This window comes from Mytilus californianus, unplaced genomic scaffold, assembly GCF_021869535.1.
Source record: "Mytilus californianus isolate M0D057914Y unplaced genomic scaffold, xbMytCali1.0.p SCAF_3, whole genome shotgun sequence".
Lineage (NCBI taxonomy): Eukaryota > Metazoa > Mollusca > Bivalvia > Mytilida > Mytilidae > Mytilus > Mytilus californianus.
The window spans coordinates 27,203,938-27,226,437 of NW_026262679.1; the positions used below are offsets into that span (position 1 = coordinate 27,203,938).

Genomic DNA, 22,500 nt, shown 5'->3' on the forward strand with positions numbered 1-22,500 from the left:
TTTTGCCATGGCGTTGTCAGTTTATTTTCGACTTATGAGTTTGAATGTACCACAGTAAGATTAGTATATTGTGCTCAATTCACCAATTCGTACTCCACTGAATAAAACTTTTTTGTGAGATTCAGATGTTAGTTATATATTGGAGATACAGGTCGAGAAAGGGAAGTAAAATTCCGTCCTCATGACAAAACATATCGATAATGAGACATACCTATGTAACAAAAGTTTTAACTGATTGTTCAGAATAGAATATATGTAAGGCAAAAATTAAATATGTTTATATATTTTTTCCACATTTGAAATGGTAGATATGTACAGTACAAATATAAGACAAAAGTTTATTGCAGTTTGTTTTTATCGCCCATACCATCTCGCAAAATTGGAATTCCCGCCTCCACGCATTCCACCAAACGAACTAAATTGTCTGTTTCCACCCATTCTATTATACATTCCACCTCCACCTGCATAGAAAAATGAATCAATTGATGAATTGTTACACAACACAATAAAAACATTTAAGTTAAACATTTTTAACGATTTCAAAATAAGAATGTCAAATACAATTTTATCGCAAGTTACATTTGTACATTTATTTTTCTTTGTTTGTAAGAATTAATATGATTTACGACCAAAATAGATACTTAAATTAAATTCTACAACATAATGCATTACAGTTACTTTTGTTGAAACGATATCTCACTTTAGAAAAAAGGTAAACGGTGAACATTTTTAATCTTGTATTCACAATACTACCTGGTATATATGGCATTCTTTATTAACATAAATTCAAGCCTTGCTTAAAATGAACGTAGTATACAGATTTGAAAGCGCATACAGGTTTTTCTCAGCCGTTCGCACTACGCCTGCTTAAATAACAAATAGTTACGCTGGACGTGTTTCTACAAAACTTCCACCAAATAGTAAACCACACCTATAAAATCATGCATATTAGAATAAGGGAATGCCACTGTCATGAGACAACTATCTACCTTGGTCAAAGATCAGAAGACAAGGGCGTAAACAACTAAATGTCAACATCTCAAGGCCATCAACAATTAGTAAACAAAACCCGTATCGAATAGTCAGCTATAAAAAGTTGGGGGTTACAAATATTAAGCATTAAAAATAATAGAACTTATGGTCGGATTTAATCTAATACCATTAAACAACAAGAGGCTCTCAAGAGCCTGAATCGCTCACCTGTAAATTTTTGCTTAAATCTTTCATCAATGATTATTTTTTCTTTTCAACATATATTAATGAGTGGCTTAAAAATGCCATTTAAATGTTCTTTGTATCTATTATATTTTCTTAAAAAAAAGCAAAAAAATTCATTTTACCCCTATATTCCATTTTAGCCATAGTGGCTATGTTTCTTGACGTACAAAGAAATAAAATACAAAATTTATACAAGATACTCTGAAACTCATTCAGCCCAAGTTTGATTGAAATTGATTCAGCAGTTTCAAAGGAGGAGATTTTTTAAAGTAAGCAAACTAGATTAGATCAACAAATTGTGAAAAATTGTCTTTAAAGGACAATAACTCCTTAAGGAGTCAATTGACAATTTTGGTCATATAAACTTATTTGTTTATCTTACTTTGCCGAACATTTTTGCTGTTTACAGTTTATCTTTATCTATAATAATATTCAAGATAATAACCGAAAACTGCAAAATTTCCTTAAAATCATCAATTCAGGGGCAATAACCTAAAAATCAGATACCCGATTTAGCTGATAATTTCAGGGCAGGTAGACCTTGACCTAATGAATACTTTAACTTCTTGTCTGATTTGCTCTAAATGCTTTAGTTTTTGAGATATGTCAAAAACTGCATTTTATCCTATGTTCTATTTTTAGCCATGGCGGCCATGTTTTCTAAGGAAACAGAAAATAAAACACAAACTTTATTCCAGATAACTTAAGAATCATTCAGCTTAAGTTTGGTTTAATTTGGTTCAGTAGTTTCAGAGGAGAAGATTTTTTAAAATTGGAAAACATGATAAACAAATTGTGTAAAATTGTCCTTAAAGGGCAATAACTCCTTAAGGGGTTAATTGACAATTTTGGTCATCAAACTTATTTGAAGATCTTACTTTGCTGAACATTTTTGCTGTTTACAGTGTATCTTTATCTATAATAATATTCAAGATAATAACCAAAAACTGCAAAATTTCTTTATAATTACCTATTTATTAGCAGCAACCCAACAAATGGTTGTTAGATTCATCTGAAAATTTCAGGACTGATAGAACTTGACCTAATGAACATGTTTACTTATGTCAGATTTGCTGTAAATGCTTTGGTTTTTGAGATATAAACCAAAAACTGCATTTTACCCCTATGTTCTATTTTTAGCCATGGCGGCCATGTTTTTTGACGAAACAGAAAATAAAACACAAACTTTATTTTAGATACCCTAAAGATCATTCAGCTTAAGTTTGGTTGGAATTGGTTCAGTAGTTTCAGAGGAGAAGATGTTTGAAATAGTTTACACCGGACGGACGACGACGACGACGGACGCCAAGTGATGGCAACAGTATTGAAAGATGACAACCAACGACAGCCGCTAGACTACAGCGTGCTTGGACAGGCACAAAAAAAAACATTTTTTGAACCCTAATCAACTCACTGTTAATATAAACAATGGTGTAACAGCACAACGTTAGAACAAAGTGTAATTTTCAGTTGAAATTAACATGATTCAGACGGTTCTAAGCTCAGAAACATCTAACATATGATATAGGACAAAAATTATCGACCATCGAGTATACTTGTAATCCCTGACAACTATAGCTCAAGATCCAATTTCAACTAATAATTCTAATATGGCGCTAAAGAACCTTTGTGCTTCATAAAATCAAAATGACTGGTTTTCTTCATGCTTGATCATGTCTTAGATATTCACATGTTTGGCGTTTAGAGACAATTTATGATTTATTTTGAAAAATTATGAAAAAAATAGATGTGGGGTATATATGTAGGTCAATGAGGTGGCAACTCAACAACACAAATAGCTAAAAGACATACAATATTCAATATTAAAAAAGTATAACAAAAATACTAAACTCCAAGCTAAATTAAAAAAGGGGAAGTCAATAAAATCTGACAAAATCAAACGTTATCAATCAACGGAACGAGTGAAAAACAACTGTTATATTCCTGACTTAGTACAGGCATTTTCCGAAGAAAATGGCGGGTTAAATTTTATAGCAAGCTTAACGTCTAACTTTTATGACAGTAAGTTGTATATAGTTCCGTTATATTGACATTATTGGGTGAGCAATCCAAACATATATAATAGGTTATGTGACAATAATTGGGATCCAGCAGCCAAAACTGTGTTAAAATACATCACAATTGACTAAAAAATTGAAACAAACATACAAATAAGTCGAACAAATAAATCTAACAAAGACGTCAACAATAAAGGTGTTGTAGTTGATAGAAAATTTGACAAAAAGACACAAAAAAAAGATGACTTGACAATATGCCAAGCCCCAAGTTGTGAATTAACTCGCACAAACAAACAATCAATCAAAGATATGCCATCAAATCTATTCATTGAAAAATGCCTATCTTTATCTTTGCGTATTTTTTAATGTGTTGTTGCTCTGTCACGAACGCATCTCTCGATTTTTCAAGCAGACAGCTCCGACACGAACTGAAGACATTTTTTTCTAAATCTAAAAAAAACATCATATACTTACCACGCCAATATTGTCCCAAAGTTGTAGACACGAACAACGTTGCAACAAGCATTACCACTACTAAGAATATCTGTACTTTCATTTTTTCTATTGAACAATAAATAAATCAATAGTTCAGAAATTATCTTCTTTATACGTTCATACCAATAGCTTTTATAATTCAAAGATACTATGTAAGCTTCATGATAATTGGAATAAATTGCAATTCCAAGAAAAGTGCGCGTACTGTCACTATTTGACAGACATTTTTAGGTATCGTCGAAGGTTAGTGTCAAAGGGGATTCGGTTAAATTAAAAAAGATTGACTTGTGAATCTAATGCATCCAAGACAAACTATTTTTGGTTACTGCTTACAATATCTCTTTTCACGTGTAAAAATTTTAACACCAAATAGCTCCAAGTCGAAAAAAGTAGAAGCAAATCCCAACAACAAATTCACTAAAGAACAAACACAGTAAAATCTTAAGACAACCACAGGTTACCGACTCGGAACAGATACACGAAATGCATTTGAAAGGAATGGGGGGAGGGGAGAGTATGCCTTATCTTTTTATGATATTTCCAACAAGGACTACAATGGTACATATAACCTGTTATTCATTTTTTGAGTGACACATTTTCCACACTCCTTACACCGCAGAAAACAATAAACTTGCGGAAAAGATGTTATACCGCAAACAAAAGGTGCAACAATTAGTACACCATATCCGGATTTCGACAAATAATGTCTCTTCAGTGATGTTAGGAATCGAAACGGTATTTGGTAGGCCATATAATTTACCTCAATTTAGGATAGACTGTTTGAAGAGTCGAAATAGGATGAACGGATCATATAAACCCGAAGGCAAATATGATACAAGCCCAAACGAAAAAATATAAACAAGTCTAAATTGAAAACAACGTTCAAACTTATGATTGCGTTGGATAAAAACCGCAAATTGTATACGTGTGCATGCAAAACAAATTTCTTGGTAGAGGGGTCTAAATACAGCACAAACAACATTTTCCAAAAGACAAAAAAAATGAAAAAGTATATTTTAACAAAACGCATTTGACTAGCAGGTTGAACAACGGATGTTCTTAAACCCTGCTATATATATATATATATATATTATAAATAAATTGTAAATGATTTCTAATGATTCTAACTGTATATAATAATTTCCTAAAAATCATCTAGGAAATTTATCGATGAAAACATTACATTGGAAAATCAGCCTAAACATCTAAAAAACGTAATTACCTTGTGGTATAAAATCCTTCTACAAAATGATATTTAGGTGCATTGTATCTTATTTTATCCACGTATTTGCTTTTCCCACTAAAAAAAACATTTCTTTTTTTATTTACTAATAACTCATCATATATCATTGTTTTGATTTATAATTTATTTGTAAAATGTGTAAATTCTTTATGCGGCATTGAAAAAATAAATATATTTGTCGATTACAAGTTGATATTAGCCGAGACACAAAGTTGGGGCGGTGGTCTTTAAATAACGACTAGAAAGGCAATTAATTTTATGACTTTTTCTAGGCAAATTTGTCTTACATAATTTTTGGCTGTAAGGAAATATTCTAATTTTCAAAGTAAATCATGTAATTTTGTTTTTTATATAAATTAGGCAGTTTGTTTTCTCAATTGAATTGTTTCATATTTTTCATGTTGGGACCTTTTAACGCCGACTATACGGTATGGGTTTTTCTCATTGTTGAAGGCCGTACATTTGCCTATAATTGCTTACATCAACTTCATTTGAACTTTGGTGGGTAGTTGTCTCTTTGGCAATCATACCACATCTCCTTATTTTTATATATCAAGATAAAAGAGTAAGAAAATAGGTTGAACATTCCAAGATGGTTTGTTGTAGAACCGATAAATATACCGAATAATTTATTAGGAAATAATGTATCATTTTTTATCCATCGATTGATTTTTCCCTCGAGCTAAAGCCCTCAAGATATTCACAGATATGGAAAAGGAATGTATCAATCTAAAAATATCATAACGTCTGTACCATGTGTGGTTCGTTGTTGTTTGTATTTGTTTGCATGTCTCGTTGTTTCTGTGGAGTCGGGTGTTGGTGATTAAATGACGTGACCCTTCATGTTATCCTTTTTATAGTTTTCGTCTGTCAACTGTCTTTAGAACGAACTACCGAGTCATATTAAGCACTTATTTTCATATACTTTCAATAAATTTTTGAGAAGCTAGCTGACACTATTTTTCAGTGATAATAGACACATGTAGACTAGAATGAGAACTAATGGTAGTTTTCTTATTGAACACCTTAAGGATAAGTTACTGATTGAGAATCTGAACATCATCGTACGTTGAAAGCAATACCATTTACTTAGAGGTGGTATGCTTAAAACAACTTGTCGTGTCAGCCATAATAAATATTCATAACTCATTGGATGCTGATTCTTTAATGTCTGTCACTGAAAGTACAAATGTCTTTCGTATTATTCAAGATTTTAAAATTATCAACAGAGAAATTACGTACAAATATTACAAACATTATTTATATTGAAATGGGGTTATATTTGTAAAAACCAACGTGCTGTATATAATTATTCAGTTTCACCTGTATCATAGTTATGTAGTAACTTTGGTCAATAAGAATTAGTACTAGTTTTTTCTTTGCCTGAAAGAGAAATGGTGTACAATGTATGAGCGTTTTACTTTTGCGCCAATATATCATTCATTTGCTCCAATGTTACGTTGACACACATAAATTTTCCTGATGGCATATATCAAATGCGCCAAAAATAAAACATTTCATTGAGCGAATATGTAATAATATTACTTGTACCAGTATAAATAGGCAACTATAATTATCTACTAAATGATACTTTTTTTCTACTTTAGCTAGGCATTTTATAGCTTTCTTTGCGGTATGAGTTAACAGCAGTTAAAGTCAGGGTTTTTATAGATTTTTCTGCCCGAACTCCAATCAGGATTTCTATTTCTAATTATTTCTATTATTACAGGAAAGAAATTTGTAAAAGAGATATTAAATCCTTATTTAACTGCATAATTTGTAATGTTTATGTGTTTTGTATTGTAAAACATATTGTGTTAGCTAAAACAGTGATGACTATTTATGAGTGAAAATGTTTTGTGCGGTAAATCAATGTTTTTTTCTACTATCGTTAAGTTGAACAGACTCTATATTCAACACTGTAATTAGATCTTTGAATATTGTTTTTATTGATACTAATATTGATTTTGTTATCAGTTAATTTAAACCATACTAAATATTATTGTTGTACACATATGAAATTCACGGTACTGCAATCTGTCGATACCTTTATTTTGGCATTGCACAAGGTCATGTGTTTCTCTGACTGTTAATGACGTCTTTATACTAAATCCATTGGATGTTGAATGTGAACTGATGGATGTTTTTCAGTCTTAGATACATGATTTGTTTTAATTTGTTATTGGCTTTGAACTAGCAGTCTGTAAGTGCGAATACTCTCAGATCTGTACTTTGTGTCTGTTTGTTGGAGGGGATGTATGAATTTACTCCCACGTCCGGTCTGTGTTTTTTGTTAGTTGTTTTTCTGCTTTGTATCGATCTGATGAGTTCATCTTTTCAACTGATTTTTATAGTTCGTCCTTATGTTGTACTGTTATACCATTGTCCCAGGATAGGGGGACGGTTTGGCGCCAGTAAACATGTTTAACCCCGCCACAATCTATATGTGCCTGTCCAAAGTCAGGAGTCGGTCATTAAGTGGTTGTCTTTTTTTAACTGTCTCTCATAGTTGTTTTTCGTACATAGGTTTGCTTAGTTTGTTCTTGTGAAGCGCCGTTACACAAATGTCCTACGTTAGGGGAGGGTTGGCGCCTTAAAACATGTTCAACCCCGCCACATTCCTTATGTGTTAATTTGAGTCGTTGTCGTTGGTTGTTGTCTGTCATATTTGTTTTTTGTAAATTGTTTTGTTATAAAGTTAGTTTTCTCAATAGAATTAGTTCATCTTTTTCATGTCGGGCGCTTTTATAGCCAAATATACGGTATTGGTTTTTCTCATTGTTGAAGGCCATACGGTCGCCTATAGTTGTTTACATCCACTTCATTTGAACTTTGGTGAATAGTTGTTTCATTGCCAATCATACCAAATCTCCTTATTTTTTTATATCTATAGATATACTACTGAACGGACCTGCTTCATGTTTTCTTGAGCTAGGGAGTTACTTTATAATGTGTTATCTTATGCATTATCGGTTTCAAAAATGTTTTTACAATGCAAGTTTCTGGAATGAATTCGGAACACGCTACCAATACAATACACAGGTTTGAACAATTATTACAAAAATTGACTGGTGTTTGTTAGGTCATTTTTACAACAAATGTCTATTTAATCAATTATGTACGATATTCCTCTATACTTGCAGGTAACATGGTATGGTATGGTATTAAAACATTGTTTAATTAATAAAATAATGGGGAAAACGGGGAAGGTTAAAGAAAAATATTTTTTTCATAGTTTAAATTTCTGTTTTTCATTGTATTTTCCGTTTCTCGCCTGACTTGTATCTGATGGCAAACATATAATATAAAGGTTCTTCGGTTATACATTCCATAATAAAATTGTGTCAGGGCTAATTGGCAAACTGCTGATGGACAGCAATGTTGATTCCATCAATATAACTCCACCAACGATGACTGTAGTACATCCACTTCCAGAATTAGTTAGAAATATCGTACAGTCTGATGTGAAAAAAAATAAAAGATTGGGAATCAGATTTTAGCTCCATTCTGATTTGAGCTGCCTTCATATACAAACAGACTGCTTGGCACCTCATTAACATTATAAGGTTTGGATTAATTTATCGTTGCACGTGACAATAGAGATTTCCCCCTCGAATGTGTCAAATGAATAACACAACGGAAGTCAAATGTGAAAATAAATTAAAATGAATATAGATCTATTTCGTTAAAAACCTCTCTTCCAACATCTTTTTAAACAGCAGTAAACTCTTGCCTTCAAAGTACTGTTATACTAGCTACTTTAAAAGTGGTATGAATTAGAAGTGGGCTCTAAAAAATACCGATAGACCTATTGGAGTTCGTCAAATTGAAGTAGTTCACCTGTTGCACTATATTAAAACATTTGCCATTTAGACTGACTACCATTCCATACACTAAATTGAAATATCGGTGAAAGGAAATGGTTCAACTTTGTTTCTTCAGTATAAAGAACAAATGGCCAATAAGTATCTTGTTTTAGGTAGAGACAGATCGTACTTTATGAAAAAAACCAATCGGATTCTAACAAAAAGTACACTGAAACTGACATTATCCAAACACTGGATTGTTTGGTCGACAACATACTGTTGTGTTAGGAGGTCGTGTTTTTTTAACTGAAATTTGATATTCCGATGGGTACTAATTATGTCCCCTTCTTGTCGACTTATTCCTTTATACGTTTTGGACGGACTTCATGCAAGGGGTACTTCAAAGAAAACAGAAGAAATTGTCAAAATCCTTCAATTTCAGCTTCCACTATCTATATGATGTCCTGCATACGGAGTTTATTCAGGATTTTCTGTATAGCGGGTTGCTGCTGACGAGAAAACACGAATGTATAATAATATAATAAGATAAAAATCCTAACTTTGAAAGTTTTACGGTCGCCTTCGTGATTTTGTCAATCAATACACAGTGTCTACTCATAATACAATGGATCTGTTTGCATTGTCGTAACTGTTTACCGCCCCACATTCCTTTGCAACATTAAATTGACTGTTACCTTGAGAAACACGCCGCGGTTACCACCAGTTGAGAAGTAACTATAAAAATTACAAATAATGAACTGCAGGTGAATTTTTTTTTAATTTCACAATTATATGTTTTGAACACTATACTATCTATGTTTCCATATTCTATACAAAAATTTCTACGCAATGAACAATCCCCACCTAAAACACAATCTTAAGCCCATCTTAACCGAAGTCCTACTAAGCCTATACCATAACTTGCACTAACGGCAAACGCATTACAATTTGCTTTGTTTTGAAAAAAAGAAATGCAGTTGTGAACCTAAATGCCTGTTTGGTATATAAGATCAGATAATTTTTATATAAAGATGCATGATTTTACCTCATTTTTTTATACAAGATGTAGAAAAATTGACATGGGTTCTTAATGAAACTGCTGTTCAATGTTTGGCATGATTATTACTCTCTCTCTCCCACACTTCTCTCTTCCGATAGATAACATTACAACATGATAAATAGGAGGCAACCACTGTATGCTCCATTCCGAGGTTCTGTTTTGGAAATTAGAGGTAGCTATCTGGCTAAAGTCGACATGTAAATGTGAAAACAGTCTTAGTTTTGAAGAAGTTCAATGAAATGAATCATGATTATTTGTTTTTGTAGCAAGTTTGAAAATAGTTCAAAACCCTAAGCTATATTCTTATTTGTTAATCCCGAACGTCATAAGGGAATCGATTGTTAATGAGATTACAAAATTGAGGACGAATTTGTCAGGTAGACTTGTAAAAATGGGTATCGCCTACAATTATATGAAAATTGACCAACGGATGAGTGTGATTTCATCTTTGAAATGAGTATTGAGAATATTCTTAACGAAAAAGCAAAAATTACAGAAATGAGGTCTGACAAAGATCGATTATATATAATTATGTTGATTTCGAAGAGGAGCACCCCGACATTTCTGAGTTTGATATTTGTGGTTTTCCTAGTCATCCTGAAATTGAAAAGTACCTGCCGGTAAACGATAGCAAAGGTGCAGAATGCTATAAAAGTGCACTCAGACGGTATGGTGATGAATATATTCTCAACACAAATGCCATTGCGTATGAGCTGTTCAATGTTCTCGACTCTGTTGTGGCTAATTTAAAATTACCTGACAACTGGAGTCATGGAGGATACAACTTTCCCAATTATAGTGGGTTACGATTAAATATAGCGACATACCGAATACAGGTCGTTTATCAACATCCTAACAAACAAACACCGTTGGTAATATTCCTCGATTTTGCACCAGTAATAAAGCTCCCCGAAAATATTCGATTCATATCAGGAGATATTGTTGACGAATATTTAGATCGTCATGGCTATATTTATCCAACGTGGCAACGAGTGCGGAACTTTTAAAAGTGGATACAATAATTTCGCAGAGGAAGAGTGGTTGGAAACGTATGATTCAAAATCCATCCCAAAGGTTGTCGATTAGAGTTTGCAAGGCTTTACACAACATGGTGAAATTGACGACACCTAAATACATAAAAAGGTCTACATCGGAAACGATTGCTGAACACCGTAAAAAAAAAGATGGTAATAAAACCAGACCTAATGATATTTTAAACTATTTGTTGATGAAGATGTCGTATGGTTCAATTGACATGCTGCAAATGCCATGTTCTTCAGAATTTGCAACATTTGCTGATCTGTATGAAAAGGTTAAAGGTCACAATAACGTGCCACCATATATTTTCAAATAAATAGCATTGACCCTTATGGTTCTTGATGAACGAGAAGGTCGAGAATGGACTGAAGAGGATGTACCCGACCTCGTAATTAGTGTTTTTGTGATAATAAATGATGTAATGATGTCAGTAAATCAAGCTACGTATGTGATTACACCTGGTAAAGAAACAGATGATAAAAAAGGCTAATGTTTCCTATACTACGACGATCGGAATTCCATAAAAACACCGAAAATGCAGGTGATAATTCAACACATGTATTTCTAATTACACCTTTGGAAAATCAAGCAACGAGTTTGATTGCACCTTTTAAAGAAACACATTTTGGGTGGAACGATCAAAACTTCGGAAAAACACAGAATAATTGTTAGAGATACCTTTGGATCATCTGCGTTGATCAGCTACACATGTATCAAATACAAATGCTCAGATAAAGCACTGCCTCAGCACCAACATGAGCTGAAACCTTATTTATCACTCCACGAAGCTATAAAGCAGGGAAAATGTAGTGGATTATCACATCTCTTCTTGCGAGCACAGTATAGTTATGAGGCAATAATAATAGGCTTAGATGATGATATAGAAAGGGTAATAGAATTACTGAAATGTGTATCTGATGGCGCATCGAAGGCTTTAATAAACATAAGGAATCCATTAGCTGACGAAGATGCCCTTATAATAGACGAAGCTTCATAACGTGAACCCAACTACAGTCACTTATGACAGAAAGTAAACTGTAATTGAATATTTCCAAACAAATGCAAATCGTTATTTTATCAAACATATGCTGTAAAAATGAAAATAACACGAAGCCTTTTATCAGGAACGTTCAAACCCAAATATTTGAAAGCCAAGAATGTATACGTACCTTAACAACTTAAGGATGTTCGCCTCTCTTGTTTTTGAATTTTTGCCAGATATTCGGAATCCTCTGGTTTTATCCATGTAGTGCCATTAAAAAATTTTGCCCACTTACCCCTACTTTTGTCTCCATAATACGATTACATATAGTTTAAAATGTCATTTTTTAAAATCTTATAAAATCCTTGTTATTTTATTATAGTTTTTGAAAGAAAAAAGGTGCCAATGTTAAATTTATGAAAAATCTAGAGAGAATTATTTCCCGCCAAATTTTAAATGGCTCATATCTCGAAAACAAGCACACTGACCCTTCAATTTTTTCTGATTATTTAGTTCCTTTATTTATATACTATCAATTTATAACAATCTTTTAAAAAGCTTGTTATTTTGAAATAGAGTAGCAAACATCCTTAAGAGCTTTTTGACTAAAAAGGGACATAAACATACTACCGAAATCCATATCACTTTGCCTCAGGGAGTTGGAACCTTAAGTTTCTCAAAATTTCTAAATTTATAATCGGACAACTTAAGAAAGTTTTGTTATAAATCATGTCAGTACCAAAGCACTGACTACTGAGCTAATGATACCCTCGGGAATGAATAGTCCACCAGAAGTTGCAATCATACTACATCTTCTTGTTTCATATTAATTACACAATAACCGTTCATTATATAAGTGTTATTCAAAACATATTTAACAGACTAATACGTAGAAGGCACAAGGGATTTGTCAGATACACAATTTATTCTAATTATTCTACACTTGAATTTATCTGTTTTATAGCTATGTTTGGAATACACATTAAAGAAACCAATTTTGCAGTGTAATGTTAAAAGATAGTATTCGAGTTACTAGTAAGAGAAACACTTTTTTAAATTCTAAAAGCATTCCTTACGAACCACCTGCCTACTACATTTTGATCTTTTCATTTGAAATAACTATTAAGATTATTTGGAAAGCATAAAACACGAGGGTTCCAAAGATTTAGAAATATTTAAACGTAAAATATAAAATTAAGTTGATCGTCACATGCAATGTTCATAAAACGAAGAAAAAAAGCCATCTGAATCAAGTGAAGGTTAGAAGCTGTCTAGGAAACAAACAGACATCATGACCAAAACAAAAAAGAAATACAAAGACAACTAACAAAACGCAAAATGGACTGACAACTGAAAAGGTAGACAAAATAATAACTCTGGTGCTCAAGGAGGTTAATCAGATTTTGCTTCTTTAAACAAACCTACTGTATTGTCCACTGTCAAGTCTTATACAGGGGATGAGAACTACCTAAAGTTACGACAAGGAGATACATATAAGTCTTTTATCATCTGTGAAACGCACTCCGTATGATCTTATTGGTCTGTTTCACCTGTGTAGTATACTATAGCAAATTTTGTCGAAAAGTATTTCTTTGCTAAGTAAAATGTTGTATACTCTAGGGGCGTTCTATTAATAGAACATTAATACCAATGTTATATTAGCGCAAATAAATTTTTCAAATGGAGTTGAATAATAAAACAATTCATTTGCGCCAAGCCAATATGCAATATATATATATCAGCATAAATTAGCAATTATAATATAAAAATTATTTCCCTTCAACTTTAACTAGGCTTGGCACCGGCAGATCATGCTTTACGCAGTTAAATTCATGCTATCGATTTTTCTGCACGAACTTTAATGAGGACTAAAAACGTGTGCATATAAGTGTCATCGATCTAACCACCTTATATTATGTTGAAGAGGATTTTGTTAAAACGGAAGTTTTGTTCTCCAACCTTTATTTACCTGTCGAATTTGCAATGTTTTTTTTATTATTTTCATAATTGATATTGTGTTATCTATAACACCGATGATTATTTACGAGTGAAAAACAATTTATGCCGTTAATCGAAGGTTTTTTTTCTATCACAGTTTGGGTAACCGAACTCTATGGAAATACTACTGAACGGACCAGGTTCAAGTTTTTTTTTCCAGTGATAAGGAGTGATTTTTCTAATATGATCTTATACATTATCTGTTACAAAAATGTCTTCAAATATTGCAAGTTTCTAGGGTGAATTCAACTATTTTCTTATCTTTTGAATCCATGTTCAGTACACGTTTCTTGTATTATCTCAACTTTTATCTGAACCTTTAAATCCCAAGTTCTCTGTTGGTCAACTATAATCACGAAAGATCGAAAAACGTTACAGGTACAATAATCAGATTTTATCAATTATGGCATAAATTGACTTATGGTTGTTAGGTCGTTCATCGAATATATGTTTCTATTTTATAGAAAAAAACATTGTACTATATTCCTCCTCGGCGAGGGACGTTTGCGCTTTTTCATAGAATATTGGCGCTTTTTTTATGGACATTTGCGCTTCAATTTATAGGACATTTGCGCTTTTAAAAAAAGGACATGTGCACTTTTTATATAGGACATTTGCGCTTTTACAATATTTGCCTCTTTATTCGGGTTTAAGACCGGCAGGTTTGACTTGGCAGATTTAAAGTCCTAATTTTCTCTATGGTTAAAAGTATAATAGTCATTTCATATCACATTCATTTCATAGAACATTGATATATTTATATATAACTAAAAGTAAACATTCTAAAGACATAAAAGACACGTATAGTCATCACACGTCAGGTCAGTTTTCGCTTGATATCAGAAGCCCAAGGAATGAACAACTTTAGCTCTTGTAATCAGTCCTTACTGGTATTTCGTCCATATTTCAAATAAATATTCTAGTTTCTCTTTCTCAATTCTTGAATGAGGTGATTTTTCATCAATATAACGAATTTTAATGTAATTAACGACTGTTGTTCAATGATAGAAATCCATCGTGACAAATACTTTTCCCCCCTTTTCAGTCTCTATAACTTTAAACTCGATGTTTAAGACTGTGTCAATTTGAACTAACTAACGACAAATATAAGTTGTATTTATGTTCGTAATGATTGCAACTCATTAAAATTACAGTAGACGACTATAGGTAAAAAGCGCAAATGTCCTGTTAATTTAATACAGGTGTATCAACATTTAAAGAGCAAATGTCCTATCGTGTTACAGGCAAAAAAGCGCAAACATCCTGTGTCCTTCCTCCTACCCAAGTAATTTCTAATACGTTTCATAAAAAAAGACTCTTCATTACGATTGAGTCTTACGTTCGACATTTACTGTCTTGCCTTTAACCTTCTGAAATTGTCTGTACAAGTGGTATACCTTCTGTGCAGACAGCCATATCATAAAAGAAAATGCAATCAGATGTAACCAAATTTTTTTTTTCATAGTTTAACAAATGACAGTTGTTTTTTTATTGAATTCTCTGTTTTTGTTTTAATTTGTATCTGCTGGCAACAACTACACATGGCTATAAAGTTTCTTTGTTAATATTAAATAATGACAGTTTATTAAGGTAAATTGACATACAGTCTGATGATATCGTACTAACGATGAACAGTATTGTTGTCTTTATCGATATAACTCAACCTCATCTGACTGTAGTACACCCACTTCCAGGATCAGTTGGGAATATTGAACAGTTTGATGTGAAAAGAGTGTAATATTTGGAATCTTGTTTTTCGGTTTATTTCTGATTTTATCTTCATATGAAAGGTTGTTCATAACAGATTGGTCACACTTCATTTTAAGGTTAAGTTTAGTATCATTTATCAGTGTGAGAAACGTAGATATTTCCCCCTCGAATGCGGTCCAAATTTGTCAAATGAGCAACACGATGGGTGTCACATGTGAAAATAAATTTAAAAGAATAAATTTCGTTAAAAACCTCTTACCAATATTTTTAACATAATCTTATTTAATCAGCAGTCAAAAGCGCTCTGCCACTACCTGCTCTATGGGTGGAGTGAATCAGATGTGAATCCTGAAACAATCGAAAGATTTATTGGAGTTTGTTAAATCGAGGTCTCTTGTCTGTTGCACGGTATTACAAAATCGACTTCTCTACCCTTATACTGACTACCATCCATCACACTACAATGAAGGAATTGGTTCAACTTCTTTAGTTCTTTAGAACAAGTGGCCACCGTAGACATAAGTATCTTGTTTTGGTTAGAGACAAAGCTAACATTGTGAGAGAGAAAAAAACAATCTGATTCTAACAAAAAGTACACTGAAACTGACATTTTCAAAATGCTGGACTTTTTGAGCGACAACACTTTGTTTTTTCATATTTGGTGGTCGTGTTTTTCTATTCCTATATACGTATGGGACAGAATTTATGCAAGGGGTCAATCAGGAATAAATAGCTGTATCCTTTAATTTCATCTTCCGCTATATAGATAACTTTACACAATGTGCAGATTGGTGATTTTTTTATATCGTTTCTATCCCAGGTGAACTTGAAATTAAGGATACCACAGACACACTAAAGTTTGTTACATATCTTGACCTTTACATTGAAATTGACGATTAACATCGATGAGATTAAAATTGTACGTACGACAAACGAGATGACTTCAGCTTTCTAGTTGTAAAATTCCCGTTTTTGGTTTGAAACATTCCAACAGCCCTGCTTAAGGAGTTTATCTATCTCTAATAATACGGTATTCCAGGGCCTGTATAGCCTATCAGGATTTTTTTGATAGAGGCTTGCTGCTGACGAGAAAAGTCATGTAATTCAAATGCATATTTTTGATAGAAAGATTAAAGTCCTCACTTTGAAAGTTTACGGTCGTCTTATTAAATTCGCAAATCACTGACTACTAAGTATTCACTGTCTAAACTGCTTTTTATCCCTGTAACCTTGTTTGTGACACTAACCAAACTTTGACAGTTACATGAACACCACGTTTGCAATTCGTGTATCAGGAACTGATTACCATTCTGAAGAACCTAAGTTCATCCCAGGATTTTGGGGGTTGGTCTTGTTCATGTTCATCATTCTGGGTTTGTTTGCTGATTTTAAAATATTTGTCTTTGTCGCTTTCTTATTTCGACAACTTCACGTGTGTTTTAGAAGTCGAAATTTGAGACTGTGCATTTCTTTATGTTTGGTCCATATAATGAAAAGCTTCAAACATCAGTTTTCGAGTCGATAACAAATTTTCAATCGTTATGTTATTTCTGTAACATTATTTAACATCCCAAAAAAATCAGCATTTTCTAGCTTTAATCGGAAAAGCTTCGATATGTAGTTTTTACCGTTATTGGAAATAAAAATAGATGTGTTTATCGTGTTTTTCTATATTTATATTCAGGGCGAAAAAGTAATTATAATTTTGTCTTATAAATTCTAAACTAAAATATGTGTGAAACAATTAATCACGTATCAATGTAATATCATACGCTGCAATTTCAAGCTTACATATTTAGAAAACGATATGTGTTTGGTGCCTACATACTGTGTACAAAATGTTCCTCTCGACGAGCTCTACATTTTACACATTAAGCTCAAAAGTGTCCGACCGTCTGTTCAACAGTTACAACGAGATAATTCTTAAAAGTATAGTATTGTGTGTTTTAAAGGTAACAGATATCAACCTACTATAAATTGCAAAAATGATCAGTATTTAAAGACCTTTAATCTGAGGTCAACGTCAGGTCATGATAACATTTTACCTTGACCTTCAAAGTGTACTATGACCTTGACCTTGTGATATTTGAAAGGTCAAGTTTTTATCTTGAGTTGAATGGTGGTAGTCCCATGTCTCTACGACTTCCGGTTGTCAAGTTTGGTATTGCATCATATATTTGATGATTCATTGTGACCTTGATGAACTTTGGAATTGTCCCAAATTTTTTTACAATGCTGTCCTTCAACTGCAGATCATTTATCAATTAACAGATTTGAGATATCTATTGTCGTTTTAGAGATAATGCAGTTTGAAATTTTGCGAGCGGAGGCATGTATTTCTAAATCAACAACGGCTTTCCACCTGAAATTTTCAGAAATTGAAGAGTTTAACATGGTTATATGTTTGACTAATTACCAAAAACTTTCAATGAAAAGCTAAAAAAAAAATCAATTTGAAATTTTCATCTTTTACATTGACTTTGTAAGTTTCATAAGTTCTATTTATATAATTGATATTGCGTCATTTTTGACACTTTGCCAAATGCAGTCACTATGTATATCAAATTGAACGTCTAAATGAGTTCTACTGAAAAATGAAAATTTCAAACCCCTTTTTCATCCCAGTGAAGGGTTGGGTCATTTAGTGCAAAAAGTTCAAACTTCTCAGATAGTTAGGTTGTAGCATATCAAATGAAAGTCCATAAAGCGTACATTTCAAATATCAAATTGACGTCCCAAAAAATGGGTTGGGTGGGGTCATTGAGTGCAAAACATAAATTTTCTTTTAAGATAAGGTTGTTGTATATCAAATGAAAGGTCATAACGTGTGCATTTCAAATATCAAATTCCTGTCCTCGAAAAATCAGTTGGATGGGGTTATTAAGTGCAAAAATCAAACTTTCTAGAAGATGGCGTTGTCGAATATCAAATGAAAGATCATCAAGTCTACATTACATATATCATACTTCCGATCTCGAAAATTTCGGCGGATGGGGTCATTAAGTGCAAAAAAAGCGAAAAGTTTCAGAAGGTATGCTTGTCGTATATCAAATGAAAGGTCGTAAAAAGTACATCACGAAAACATCACTTTTACAGGAATGACCTTTCAATTGTTTTACAAACAATTGAAATATTAGTTAGCCTTTTACTTTTTTATTCAAGCGTAGACGAAACGCGCGTCTGGCGTACAAAATTATAAGCCTGGTACACAAAATGTATCGTTGATGAGTTTATTTTATTAACTGTTTATTTATTCATTACAATACAACTGAATGAATGTAATAGAATATCATTTTTTTGACAATACATTATATGATAGATGCTATTATAAAATGAAATATAAAAATACAAATATATATATATATATACAAATATTAATGAAAGGAACTATTTTCCTCCTCGATACCATCTACCGAGATTAGAGTTTCCTCCAGCCCTACCTGTAAATATAAAGAATAATACAAAATGCATTCCGTTAAAAGTATGAATATAAAAGAGATATGGAGTATCTTGTTCAAATAGATAAAGTATGCCATTTTGTAAAAACTTAACCATTTGCTGCATGTACAAGTAAATGTATATATAAAAAGGTTGCTTTATCAACAAGAAAGGAATCAAATAACGGAATCAGGTGAATCGTTAAACAGCCAATAAAAAGATCCAATATTTTAATGAATTGAATACATACTGTAAATGTAAACACCTAAGTTAAAAAGAAAAAATGCCGTTTTTACCGGGCCTATTAAAGTGACTTTGCATCGCGAAAACACAGTATGTTTATTGTCGTTGCTTGTAGATCTACTTACCATTCTTCATTATTTCAAAGATCTTACATAATTGTGTAATTTTCCAAAAGATCACACGTAAAGCTAATCTAAGTTATAAATCCTCTGTTAGACCCTTTTCGCTTGCGATGATTTTCGAACGTTTAATGTTTGTGAACTTCAGAACTTTTGTCTTGAGAGTACCAAGAAAAAGACACCGGTGTCGTGTGTAGAGATATTTTATCTGATTTTACAATTTGGTGAAATCTAATCCTGTAATGTGCTTCGTTTATCCCTTAACATTACTTGTTTAGTAATAGAAGCAGTCTAGCGATGTTATTTTACTTTCATTTTGTTTGATACTTAAAAATGTATACATTCATAATAACAAAATAATAGACAAAGTGACATACATGCAGAATTGCTTACATCCACGCCATTTGGACTCTGGTGTATACTTGTCTCATTGACAATCATATCTCCTTGTTTGTATAAATAAAAAACATATTTTATAATTCAGTTTCAGAGCGAATATGCTATCTTCCCATTTTTTTTTATATGTTACAGTAAATGCCCTCTTATTCATCAGTTAAGGCGGTTCCTTTGAAAAGTCTCCATGGTTCTCAAAATCTCATTCCATAAAGTGGGTCCTCGGTGGCCGAGTGGTCTAGGTAGTCGAACTAGTGTATCACTAGCCTGTCAACATTGAGGTTGTGAGTTCGATTCCCGCACATGTCAGGTGCCCTAGACTCCAATCTCAATTTACTATGATTGTCAGTTTTTCTACTGAAGGTCGGTGGTTCTCTCCGGGCACTCCGGCTTCCTCCACCAATAAAAACTGACCGCCACAAAATAGCACAATAGTACTGAAAGTGGCGTTAAACACCAAATCAATCAATCAATCATTCCAGAAAGTCTTATGATTCATACGTATTTAGCAATTTTACTCACCTCCCCACTGTTGTGCCAAAGCGAAGGACAACAACAATATTAGGATGATGATTATTCTAACAAAGTTTGACCATTTCATCTACAAAATAAGTTTTATTTTTAAATTCATACATGTTTTAAGAAATCAATGAAACACTGGTATGCATGATGAGTTTATTCTAGGAATCATGATTTTTGGTAAAATGTGTATTTTCTATGATATTTGTTTTAATTGAATGCATGCATGTCTTATTTTGTAACAACCAGTTAAAAGATATAAGCTAAAATTAGTAAGTGTTTTACATAACCAAAATCATTGTAAAAAGTAAAAAAACAAAAATACTCCAAGGAAAATTCAAAACGGAAAGTCCTTTATAAAATGGCAAAATCAAAAGCTCAAGCACGTCAAAGGAATGGAAAACAACTGTCATATTCCTGACTTGGTACAGACATTTCCTTAAGTAGAAAGTGGTGTATTAAACCTGGTTTTATAGCTAGCTAAACCTCTCACTTGTAAGACAGTCACATAGAATTCCATAATATTGACAACAATGTGTGAGCTAAACAAACAGACATAACAAGTAAAAATGTCAAAAATTGGGGTACAGCAGTCAACACTCTGTTATAATCTTAATCACTATGAAAACAAATAACTATTTCAACAAAGAAAAACAAAATTGAATATAGACACTCTATAGACAAAGTACATAAGCAAAAATGAAAGACAAGAATACAAAATTGACCATAGTACAATAACACAATAGCGGGATGTATGGATACCGAGACACGCCAAAAGTATATTACCAAAAATGGACTAAACAGTAAAGGTTAAAAATGTACAAGTAACTCCATGTTTGTTTTCGTTAAATTTTACATCGATAGACGTCTCTAACTAAAATAAAATAGTATGCATCAGAAAGATAATACAGAACTTTACTTCCAACAAATTTGTGGTTTGGTTAAGAATGTCCGTCACATACATTTCTGGATAAATACTCCAAATTTACCAAATTCTGTCAAATTTACGGTTGACAGCTATCGTCGGGCGTTTGAAACTTGGCCATCTCTTTAGAAACTGCCATAATACTCTTCGAAACTCAAAGAACGCACATGGTGCTGTGATATTGTAAATCTAAATAAAGATTGATTGATTTTTTAAGATGGCCCTATTAAGGAGTAAATTCAGATGAAATATTTCATACTTCTTAAGTTCAAAAGAAACGAAAGATGTAAAATGTCAGCATCACAATAGGGTGAACAGCAACGTCTGCAACGCGTTTTATGTACAGCAAACTGACATATAATTTTTTAAATATGTTCTGTTTTATTCTATTTTAAGTTGATATATTTAAATCTCACTAATAACTTATTTTTTTAAAGAAGGTTATATTTGTTATACATTAATGAAGATGATCAGTTTTGTTTCTAACATTTTAATGTAATATATCTAGTAAACAACTTCACTTACCTTGAGTGTATGTTCAAATGACTAAAAGAAGCCTTGACGTTTTTTGTGTTTCTGTTGTCTTTATATATCACATTTTTGAACTCCGTTTTTTCTTCTTTTAAGAAGAAAAGGGATGACTCACAGCTTATAATGGATCGGTCGTCCAGATAAATCTTTGGCTAAAAAAATGAAAAAAAGTAAACAGTTTATATAATCATTTCGAATGTGAGTGAACCTTTATAAGTACACATTCTTGAATAGAGTACTAAAAGGTTTAATCAAATAAACACGTTGTAAAATTGATATTAATTGTGAATGGAGATTACATTTTAACGGCCAATAAATTTGTTTTGCCCATTTGTCATTCTGTTCAGAGAAGTATATATCATACAACTACAGCCTTCTTAGAAGATGGACGGCGGGAAAGGGAAACACCTCTCACTAGTTGACAATTATGGATGCCCACCTCCTAAAAGATCTTTATTAACTAAACAAATAATGATTAGAATTTAACAAAATATAAGAGAAGTTACCAGCAATGTTACACTTCAGACATCTGCAATATGAAAAAAAATATTAAAAGCAACAAGCAAACGAGTGAAAATGAATGTTCAATCAGATGTAGACAAACTACGGTGTTCATCCGGGAAAAGAAATTTGTGTTTGTAATGGGGGTATAATATTTTTATCAACCTTTCTAGGTGAATAAGTGAAAATGCCAAAGGCCATCTCGCAATTGCCATCGTCAAGGGATCATAATTTGGACCAATCAGAAACATTTATTGATATTA

At 32.4% G+C, this 22,500-nt stretch overlaps 2 long non-coding RNA genes across 3 annotated transcripts; both read right to left on the reverse strand.

Moving 5' to 3' along the window:
- Positions 1-256: 256 nt before the first annotated feature.
- Positions 257-5,036, reverse strand: LOC127734268 (uncharacterized). Of its 2 annotated transcripts, none has more exons than XR_007997497.1 (3): positions 4,954-5,036; positions 3,711-3,797; positions 257-461 (listed from the first exon to the last, which is right to left on the reverse strand). It is a non-coding gene; the product is annotated as an uncharacterized LOC127734268 (long non-coding RNA). The 2 variants fall into 2 exon arrangements; XR_007997498.1 differs by lacking the exon at positions 4,954-5,036 and adding an exon at positions 4,915-4,945.
- A 13,748-nt stretch (positions 5,037-18,784) lies between these two features.
- Positions 18,785-21,881, reverse strand: LOC127733489 (uncharacterized). Its single transcript, XR_007997107.1, has 3 exons — positions 21,731-21,881; positions 20,284-20,362; positions 18,785-19,008 (listed from the first exon to the last, which is right to left on the reverse strand). It is a non-coding gene; the product is annotated as an uncharacterized LOC127733489 (long non-coding RNA).
- Between the last annotated feature and the right edge of the window lie 619 nt (positions 21,882-22,500).